Below are 11432 nucleotides of genomic sequence, written 5' to 3'. Positions count from 1 at the left end.
GAATTTGAAGAGGCTTCAAATCTATGCCAAGTGAATATGTTGCCACAAGCAGAAGCATTAACAACATACTCTTTCTTATCATGAACTGTAACACAAGCCAGCAGCCAAATGATCAGTGTCATCACATTCACAAGTAGCTTGGGAGTTAATGTGGCCTGTTAGCACTTAAATGAAAGACAAAAATGCAAAGTATGATACATTATTCAGCCGAATCATATCACCACTAGTCATAAATAGGCATTTAGACCACCATATTAAAATGAGGTTGCCAGATGTGGGAAATTAGGGAAAATTGACATCCAAGGAGTTGCCTTTCCTCAGACCTTAACCGTTAAACAATCTGTATTAAGAAATTGAGAAGGTCAAGGATTTCTGCAAAGGCATCAAGTACCTTCCAAGGGATGACAATCCTCTTGCTAGCCCCAAAAGAACACCATTGAGGGTGTATCCCTTGATGATTGAACCATAACCCTGTGAGACAGAAAGGTGCATCTCAAACTCATCTAAAGTGACTTGGACTAAGCCACTGTAATCATTTCCTCAAGGGTGCCTATGTGGAGAAGTAAAACTAGCCAACAAGAATGGCATTAAACACTCTCATAACTGATGGATCCTGGGTTGTTTTTGCTGGAAAACAGTCAACCTTATAAGTAGGAAACACCATTTTAAAAAAAAAAAAAAAAAACAAACAAAAAAACAAAACAAGAAAAAAGCCCATGCAATAACAATGTGTCTCCACAAAAGCGTAACTAATCTTTCCCCAACTTTTTGTAGCCAAAGTAAATATCTTAGGGAAGTAAGGAAGGTAGCAGGCTAGTAGTTCTATTGTTCACCTCCCATCTTTGTACAGCTAACAAGGTAAAGTTCACAAGCATATGCCACATTAAAGAAATGATCAGGTTTCTATTTAGCCATAACCACCAAGAATGGTGAATGAACAAAGATCATAGTAGACATTTATCATATTGTTTGATGTTTGATTTAGACATTTCAAAATCCAAAAATATAATCTGAACCTGCCACCACACAGATTACCACAATTGATTCTTTCTGCAACTAGAAAGCAGGAATTACTTCAATGCAAAATTCAAATTACCCAAACAAATAGGCTGAAGTATCCAAAACAATCAAAATCTGGGAAGATAAATTAGCAAAAGAGTAACTGCAAGTCTTTACTAGTGCTGGAACTAGCAGTCCCTAACAATTGATGAATAAATGCCCCTTCAGTTTTCTCAGCTGAACAAAAGAGTAACTGCAAGTCTTTAATAGTATTTGTGTTTTCAGAAATCTAGTTTGCCAACTGCCAAAGGGTTACATGCCAAAACCAGGTACTGCATTAGCATCAGTTGCATGAAACAAGGTACTGCAGCAAGGAACAAATAGAAATTGAGTTACATGCCAAATTCCTGAAGTAGTGTTAAGGGGACAAAGAAAGACTTCGATGCATACATCATATCTACCCATCCACCAGGTAAATTTATTGACATTAGCCCTTGGGACCAAAAATCAGCCCAAACCAAACCTTAGGCAGTGAAAACCAATGGACGGAGAATGATATCATATACACATGTAGGACCAAAAATCCATGCCAATGCCGCAAAACCAAAACCCATCAAGGCAATCGAGTCATAACGAGGTGGAATTAATCAAATACAATATGCAGGACCAATGGCACGAAAACTTTGAAAACCAAAACATCTATCCAGAATCAACAAAAAAAATAAAAAAATAAAAATCAAGTGAATTGAATTGCAGCAAATATTTAGTTTAATCAACAAGAAATAAGAAAAGATAATGATGGTTTCCAGTATTCATAAGGGGAAAGAAGCCCTCAACTTGCAGTCATGTTTCATTTGAGTCCAACTTGAGAGGAACATGACTGCAATTTGGAGCTCAACCCTCGATAGGAAGGCTAACTACAATCTATTTATCTCCACTTTATAATACAACAGAATTGCAATCCAATTTAAAATTGCATCCAAACGCACCCTGAAGAACCAGAAACAACGTGTAATGCATAATCTTCACCAAATGCTCAAAATCAAAACCTACTACATGCAGAATCTACAGGCAACACTGCAACCATTTAAAAATAATCTCATGCAAAATCTTGCCTAATGCTCTGAAAATCATACGAACCCCTGCAAGAGCCAATGAACTCACATCCACAATCTTCAGAAAATACTAAGAATCAAAATCCATATGCAGAATCAACACAAAAACACTCCAATTACAAAACAGAATCAACACAAAAACACTCCACACTTACAGCCCCTACTCATGGGCTTGTGCAGGCCCTTCTTTACCTGCAACCCACATATAAAATCAGCAATTTCACTTGCAAACGTAAACAAAGGAAAAGAAGAGTAAAGTTTGAATGATTTTCTCTGATAATCGAGATCTTCGGTCGAGAATCGGAGAAGATTCGCAAAAGATAAGGAAATTAGTAAAAAGAAAATGAGAAATCGCTCACCTTTCCAAGTCCGTTGAGATGGCGAGAGAGAGAGAGAAAATGCTAGGGCTTTGAAAATGGGATGGTTGAGAGAGAGGGAGGGAGGGAGGGAAGGAGGGAGAGGGTTTTGGGCGTAAAGAGGGAGAGTCGGTTTTGGACGGGGAGAGAGAGAGAGAAGAGGCCGTATGTATTTTTGGGCGCGCGGCTCTATTTTGAGCGCGCGCTCAATTATTTTGGCGCGATTTGGGTACCTACGTGGGGCACCCAATGATGCATATGGTTTATCCATTCCATCCATTTATTTTTATAAATACATTCAGGGAATGATCCTAAAAATGAAGTATATTGAAGGCCCAAGTGGACCACACCATAGGTATCACGTGTGATTTAATATCTACTGTTTCCAACCGTGTGGTCCACCTGAGATTTTGATCTACCTCGTTTATGTGATATAGTATTAAAATGATGTGCAAAAATTGAAAGATGGTGCAAGTAAAATGCATAGATCTTGGTGGGGCCCACAGAGCACCAACGACTGGACACCTGGCTACTCGCATCACTAGCCAAATCATGTCCAAATTGGCACATTTACCACACACCACCGATGTTGTTGGTGTGTTCTGTGGGTCCCATATGAGGTATGTGTTATATCCAAACCGTCTCTCCGCTTAGAGGGCCGAAAAATAAGACAAATCCAAAGATCAAGTGGACCACACTACAAAAGGCAGTGGGAGAATGAATGTCTACCATTGAAACCCTTTCGAGGGTCACAAAAGTTTTGGATCAAAATAATTTTTTATTTTTCCACTTCATCCAGGTATTTGTGATATTATTAACAGATTGGATGGAAAGTAAACGTTATGGTGGGCCCTACGGATGTTTTAATGGTGAGAATCATTGTCCATGTCTATATTAATTTATGACAAGTTGGATCTCAAAAAAACATGTGGCTGCCCCTAAAAAGGTTTCATCAGTTGGTGTCACCATCCTACTCTTTTCCATGGTGTAGTTCACTTGAAATTTAGATCTGCCCCATCAATCAGATGCAACATTCATGGCGGGCGACTCTGAAATTTAGAAGGGTTTAGGGAATGCTCTGAATAGGAGAGAGAGAGAGAGAGAGAGAGAGAGAGAGAGACCATATGAAATCCCTAATTTTGGGCGCAACTTTTTTTTTTAGCACGCGCCCAAATTTGGGAGGCGGATTGGCTACTGGTGGTGGGTGCTCTGTGGGCCCTACCATTATGTATGTGTTTCATCTATTTTGTTTATCTATTTTTAGATATCCTTTTAGGGCTTAGTACAAAAAACAATAGGTATATAAATCTCAAGTGAACTACACCATAGGAAATCAATAATGGTTGGATATCCACTATTAAAATCCTCCTAAGACTTACTGTACTGTTTTTTTGAAATCTAATATGTTGATTAGGTCATAAAGACCCGGATGAAGGGAAATAATAAATATCAGCTTGATCCAAAACTTTTATGGCCCCCAAAATGTTTTCCATGGTCAACGTTCATCCAACACTTTTTTCTGTAATGTGGTCCACTTGAGATTTAGATATACCTCATTTTTTCTATCATATCATAAAATGATCTATAAAAATAGATGGACAGCATGGATTAAACACATACGTTAGGGAAGGGCCCACAGAGCACCAACCACAAGCCATTGGATGGTGTCAGGGGGAGCAGCCAATTTGTTCCCCTTAGTTGTGGTGTGGTTCATTTAATTAATATTTGGATATAAATAATTTCAGGTGGGCCCCACCAAGTGCTTTTATATGTTTGAGCCATTTATTCACATGATTTTAGATGGTATGGCCCACCTAAGTTTCGTATATAGCTGATTTTTGGCATATCCCATAATTTAAAGAGGGCCCATCAAATGCACGGTGTTGATGGTCGACACGCATCACAGTGGGGCCCATTTAACTTTGACATCCTTTAAACCTTTCATACAACTCAGAGCACGAGGAACGTTAGTGCATAAACACTCTCCCAACCCTCTCTCTCTATTCCTCTCTATCCCCCCTTCTCTCACTCTCGTGCCCTAAATATCAGCAGTGAGGGGCCGTTGCAGCAGGTATTTCTCTCCTCTCCTCTCCTCTCGTTGATTTCATGCTTGGTCGTTTTTCTTTTGTTGAAACTTGAAGAGAATTGTCAAAAATCAGAATTGGATGTGGTCCCATTCTCAAACTGCCTGCATTATTATGATTGCCTCCATTAAATTAAGATCCTCAAAAGGCATTACCATCGAAAATTCTGGATTTTCATAATTCTGGGCTATGCAAGATACTACAGTCATATTTTTGAAATCGTTTCATCCCTTTCGAATTCCGAAATCCACTAAAACCGCAGGCGCAAAATTTGAGTTCCTCCCTATTTCAATAACATTACAGACCGCTGGACGAAATCCGCATCTGCATAAACCCTAGAAAAATGAGAATTCGGGTTTTGGTATGGAACACGGAATCTGATGAAATTGAAATAAAATCCTACTTCCTATTCGTCAAGGATAGTCCAAATGGAGAAGAAAATGCGACAGATATTTCAGGATTTTGTGATTTATAGGGTTTTGAATGAATTGAGAAATCGACAGACGAAAATTGCACGATTTTTTTCCTTTTTTCTCCAGATATTCGTTTCATATCATCGCATAAAAAGAGAGAAATCGCGATTTTTTTTACAGAAAATGGAAATTTAAATAGAAAAATCAGAAAATTCGAAGAAATTACCAGAGGTTTTGACGATCTAAAATTCGGAGGCCTGCAAAAGCAGCTAAGAACGAGAGACAGAGAAGCTTCTGCTTTTTGCTGGAAAGGAAGTGGAAAGCTAGATGTATTCGACATGTGGCAGGGATGAGAGGGTAAGTGGAGATGGATGGCTGATATTGAAGAAAATGGATGGAGGACGGTGGGAAAGAAAAGTACCACAGAATCATCAACCACACCTGTTTTGCGCAACTCCGTAAAACATCCAATCTCTGTGGGGATCACCGAATTTATTTTTTTGTGTAAATCCACTCCGTCCATAAGGTGACAAACATTATTCTAACCGTACATGCAAATGATCCGAATGATTAGAAACTCTCATGGGACACACTAAGGGAACAAAACCTTGAGGCCTGCCCAAGGTTTTGTGCCACTGATCTAATTAACCCTACAGTGGATAGTCCATCCCTAAAAATCTTCTAGATGAAAGATCCTAGCCACCAACCTTTGACATTTTTTTCAATTGAAAGTTGACCACTGGTGATGCAGTTAACTTGAAAGCGGAGAGTTTTGAACTAGCCAAGTGCTTTTCCTTGATCATCACTGGGATGCATCAACTGTTTTATATTTTTCTTAACCATCTATTTGTAGAAGTGAGTCAACTTGGTTTTGGTGGGCGATGGTAAAAGAAAGTGTTTTAGTGGTCAAAGAAACAAGTCGCTGAGTAATTCATGTTCCAAAACCGGACTGTGTTGGAAGTTGGAACAAGTCTTAGTGAATTATACTGATAGGGCTGTCAACAGGCCAGGCCTAGGGTTGTCTTTGGCTTGGATTTTGAGCTGGTTGGGCTGGATCTATTCAAAATTTTTACTCTGTCTGGCCAGGCCCTAGCTCCTATTCAAAATTGAGAGGGCTAGCCTTATTCTCATAATTGTCACAGTATGTGTGACTATTGTGGGTATGTATTTCTCGCTGAATGCTTAGAACTATCATTAAAAACAGCAAGACCTCAAACTTGCTTAATTCATCCTAGTTTTTATTGATTTCATCTACATCAAGATGATGATTGAAATTCAGCATGATTGCAAAATCCAAATGCAGGCTTCTAACACTGTATTTCCTGATGCTGCTGCAAAGATTTACTTTCAAACAGCTTAGAGAAATGGCAAGATAGTCAACTGTATCACAAGCTATGGTACAACTAGTTTTCTGTATGAATGTATCTTTAAAAAAAAGGAAAAAAGAAAAAGAAAAATCAGCAATCCAGCAAAAGAAACAACAAGGAATTAGAACAAAGATTGATCTAATATTAAGTAATGCATGTATGGAATGGGACAAGATGTATAGAAGACAAATAGAACAATCGGTGTAGAAGACATACCAAATTTAATAAAAGCATAAGGCCTGGCAGCAATTTCTATTTGACTCCCATTAACTTTCTCAAATTCGTTTTTGAGGTCTTCTAGGCATTGAAAAGTAAGTTTCTTCGGATAAGAACGATCACACATGGTTAAATAACATACACAACCTTTAATAATATAGTTGCAAAATTAGGTCAGGGTAACAATTGCATTTGATTTAAATGGACTGGACATAAAATGCCTAACATAGAAAAATAGGGAACATGGAGAAAATCCATGTTGTTTTCTTAAGTAGCCAGTTCTGCTACATGGATCAAGCTGAAATGCTACAATTTCTTGTTCTGCAATTGGAATCCTTAGGAGAGCACTTATAAACAGGTGGTGTGAGTTGGCCATTTTTCTTATTTGGTGCAATTGCTTCTTAGCTATTAGTAGTACATGTGACTCTGATCTCCTGTTAGAAACTATCTCTACTCATCCTTCCCTGCTCTCTCTCTCTCTCTCTCTCTCTCTCTCTCTCTCTCTCTCTCTCTCTCTCTCTATATATATATATATATATATATATATATATAAAGGTTTTAGGTGTGATTTTTCACTAGTTCGCACGGAACTGGTGCGAACTTTTTTGAGAACCCATCATACGTGATGTGGATCCAAAATCTGAACCGTTCATGTGAAGCAGCACCTCGTAAAACCCCCCACGCCCAAGTTTTACTTTGATCTAAAACTTTGATGGGCCATGAAAAATGAAAACAGTTTCCTCCCTTGATTTGCATTTCTCTTTGCTATGGCCCACCAGAATTTTAGATCAGGTTGAAAATTTGTCACATGGGGTTTCATGGGATTCTGCATCACATGAACCGTTCAGATTAGACACCCATGACACGTGTGCAAAGGTGCGCACGTGCGTAGGTGCGCAGGTGAGCATGACTCTCTCTCTCTCTCTCTCTCTCTCTCTCTCTCTCTCTCTCTCTCTCTCTCTCTCTATATATATATATATATATATATATATAGTAAATTCTTGATGTAGTTTGTTTTCCATTCAGCATTGATTTCTTTCGGGGATTGGCACTATTGATTTGTGCATTGCAGGCCCTTTATCTGAATTGCCCAGAGCTTAACGACCTAAATCTCAATTCATGTACAAACTTGCATCCAGGTAGTTACTGAATGTTCTACTTGTAGGTAGCTGACATGGAGACTCAATGTTAGACACTACAAACCTTGAGAATCCAAATGCAGACATCTCTGTATGGGTTATATGTTATTGTCAAAACTTAGAAGATACAATCATCATCTCCATAACTTTGTCCTAGCCATTTGTTGCGTGATGTGAGATTATACATGCGTACATATAGAAAAAAATGTTTCTAGTTAAATAGGAATTTGCCTAGAACTACATAGTTAGAATGTGGATGGTGCTTGTAAATGAACAAGACCATGAACCTAGATTTTACCCTACCAGCTATTTCAACGTGTTTAGCACAGATGTGCAGCTTATGCCCGGGATGGGTATTGTTTGAAAAAAAAAACAAAGTTCTTTATACATAGATTGGAGGTGGGTGGGGGAAACATTTAGTACGTAAAAATATAATTAGGTTCTTTTGAAGCATAATCCTTCTTTCAAATTTGAGGCCTTGCTCTTTTCTGGTTCTTCAAGTTTGCATTACTGCATCACCTTCTTCTCCTTCTTCTTCTTTTTAAATTTTTTATACACATTTAAACCAAATCTGATGACTACAAAGAAACTGTCTTAGTTCACTGATTATGTTACATACTTAGATTTCATTTCTTTATACAAATTTTTTATACACATTTAAATCAAATCTGCTTTTTTATATGAAAGAGCAATTTGCACTATTGGAGCCAAATAAGAATGGGTGCATCTCACTAGAAAATATAAGAATGGTTAGTTTCTTTCTGTAATATCTAGATTTCTTACTGGGCATGTTTACTATTGGTTGTTAAGCTACAATGCTCAGTTACTTCTGTTGATGATTACTATTGAATATTTTGGCCAGGCATTGGTGAAAAATGCAACAGATGCTATGAAGGAATCCCGCATTCATGATTTTCTTGCTTTGGTATCTATTTTACTGTTGACTCTGTAGTTATTCTTCAATTTCAAATGGTTCTGTATGTTTTATAACTTTTTACCAATACTCCTTTCTTCTATGACAGTTGAATGCTCTTCAATATAGAAAGATGGACTTTCACACTAGTAGCTTTATGGTCAGAAGCTAACAAACATGTCTACACACAAATGAGAGAGAGAGAGAGAGGATCCATTCCAGTGTAAAGAAGAATCATCAACGCCTGATGAAAGGGTGCCGTTCTTTGAAGTGGACATAGTCCTTGATGTTGTCTCCTTCCAACTTGAAGCTGGCCCACCACACCAAATCGCCTTCCACCTTTAGAAAACCCCCACCAACAGTGGTGGTAGAAGCAGCAGCATTGTTACAGGGAACTTGAAGAGGAAGATTATTCAGCTTCAGACATCCACTCACTCTCAGTTTCTCCAATGCCGGCAAGCACACCTCACCACAAAAACTCTCCAGCTTAGGTAGCTCCCACAGACACACTGTACGTAGTCTTTGGAGTGAGCCTTTAGCTACCCCTCGAAACACCGCCTCCAGTCTATTGCAGAATTTGATATGGAGAGTTTTCAGGCTTTCTAAGCATACAGCTGAGGAGAAGATGACCACAAGTCTCGGGCAACAATCCAGATATATGTGCAATTCCTAAAAAAACACAACCAAGGAAAAATTCTCTCAATGAAGCTAGCAGCAGCGGCAACAGCAACAATGACAAAAATTTTGGATGTACAGCAGCAACAGCAATGGCAGTGTGTTTGTTTTGAAAACTTTAAATATACGATTAATTGTTTTGTTGGTTTTGTGCTGATTGTTGTCTTGATGGATGTTAAATGGGTGAAACATGCACAGCTCAATCATTGGTTGATTATAATATTGTTAGCTTTTGTTGATAGAAACTAGATATAGCCTCGGTTATTGATAAATGATGTTAAAAATTGAATTTAGCCCTAGTTGATGCCAACAAAGGCTAAATCTATCTTTAGTCTCAGTTTTGCCTCAATTACCTAAACTGAGACTGCAACTCCCGTAGTTAAAGGCTTTAGCCTCAGTTGTTGAGAACTGAGGTTAAAAATGGATTTAGCTTCAATTGGAGGCAACTGAGGCTAAAATTTGGATTTAGTCTCAGTTGGAAACAATAGAGGCTAAAATTTTGATTTAGCCTTATTTCAAGAAAACTGAAATTAAAATTAAAGGTTCTTTTAGCCTCACTTAAAGAATCGAGGCTATAAAAGTCATTTTAGCCTCGGTTGCTAAAACTGAGGCTAAAGCCTTTAGCCACGAGGGTTTCAACCTTGGTTTGGATAACTGAGGCAAAACTGAGGCTAAAGGCTTTAGCCTCAGTTTTTAACCTTCTTAGCCATAGTTTTGAACTGAGGCTAAAGCCCCCTTTTTTTGTAGTGTTATAACCTAAACTTAAATCTTAACCTAAACCTAAACCTATAACCTTAACTTAAACCAAAACCTATGAGCTAAACCTTAACGTATAACCTATAACCTAAACTTATATCCTATAACCTAACCTTAACCTTAACCTTAACCTAAACCTAAAACCTAAACCTTAACCTATAACCTAAAACCCAAACCTAAACCTAAATGTATTCTCAAATCCTTAAACCTAAACCTACACCTAATCCTAATCTCAAGTCCCTAACCTAAACCTAAACCTAAACTTGAAAACCCAAACCTAAACCCGATCTCGAACCCGAACCCGATTTTCTAAACCTAAACCTTAACCTATTCTCAATTCCTTAAAGCTATAACTTATAACCTAAACCTAAACCTTAACCTAAACCTATAACCTTAACCTAAACCAAAACCTATGAGCTAAACCTTAACCTATAACCTAAACTTATATCCTATAACCTAACCTTAACCTTAACCTAAACCTAAAACCTAAACCTTAACTTATAACCTAAAACATAAACCTAAACCTAAAACTTAAATGTATTCTCAAATCTCTAAACCTAAACCTACATCTAATCTTAATCTCAACTCCCTAACCTAAACCTAAACCTAGACTTGAAAACCTGATCCTAAACCTAAACCCGATTTCCTAAACCTAAACCTTAACCTATTCTCAATTCCCTAACGCTATGAATAATTTTTTGTATTTTATTTATGATGTTAAACTTATATGTATTTATGCGTGGATGAATGTCATGTGGATAAGATTGTTTGTGTTTGAATGGATGTAGTTTATGTTTGGATGGATTTACGTAGTTTGGGTTTAGATGGATGTGAATGTGAATATGATGAAATATATTATATAATAGGTGTATATCAAGAAGAATATAATGAACTATATTGTAACCGGTGTAGATCAGAAATTTTGAACTAGAAAAGGGGTAGGTAGAAAAAAAAGACTTTTACCTACGAAATATTTCGTGGGCAAAGGATTAAGATTGTTAGGAAAGATCCGATGAATGGTTTTTACCTACGAACTGTTTCGTAGGTAAAGGTCTCAAAGTAAATTTTTTAGCTACAAAATATTTCGTAGGTAAAAGTCAATTTAAGTTAATATTATATTTCTACCTACAAAATAGTTTGCAAGGAAATGTCTCATAAATATTTTTACCTACGAAAATAGTCGTAGGTAGAAGTCTCATAGACGTTTTTTTACCTACAAAATCGTTGGTAGGTGAAAGTGAACTTTTCAATTTTTAGTTTTTTCAAACATTCAAAACACCTTTACCTACGACAACTTTCATAGATAAAGATGGGTTTTACCTACCAAATTGCATTTCGTAGGTAAAAGTAATCTTTCGTTTGTTTGTATTTTGAAAAATTGAAAACACCCTTTACCTAC

At 37.4% G+C, this 11432-nt stretch overlaps 2 long non-coding RNA genes and 1 pseudogene across 2 annotated transcripts; 1 reads left to right on the top strand and 2 right to left on the bottom strand.

Annotated features, from left to right (window-relative positions):
• LOC131255024 (putative wall-associated receptor kinase-like 16) overlaps window positions 1-11432 on the bottom strand; it is a 44636-nt pseudogene that overhangs the window by 10822 nt on the left and 22382 nt on the right.
• On the bottom strand, window positions 250-2664 carry LOC131255522 (uncharacterized). The gene is made up of 3 exons (XR_009176128.1): window positions 2474-2664; window positions 2270-2306; window positions 250-471 (listed from the first exon to the last, which is right to left on the bottom strand). It is a non-coding gene; the product is annotated as an uncharacterized LOC131255522 (long non-coding RNA).
• On the top strand, window positions 8020-9522 carry LOC131255521 (uncharacterized). Its single transcript, XR_009176127.1, has 2 exons — window positions 8020-8438; window positions 8552-9522. It is a non-coding gene; the product is annotated as an uncharacterized LOC131255521 (long non-coding RNA).

This window comes from Magnolia sinica, chromosome 9 (genome assembly GCF_029962835.1).
Source record: "Magnolia sinica isolate HGM2019 chromosome 9, MsV1, whole genome shotgun sequence".
Taxonomy (NCBI): domain Eukaryota; kingdom Viridiplantae; phylum Streptophyta; class Magnoliopsida; order Magnoliales; family Magnoliaceae; genus Magnolia; species Magnolia sinica.
Note: the sequence above shows the minus strand (reverse complement) of the source record. Positions and strands in the feature narration are given on the sequence as shown.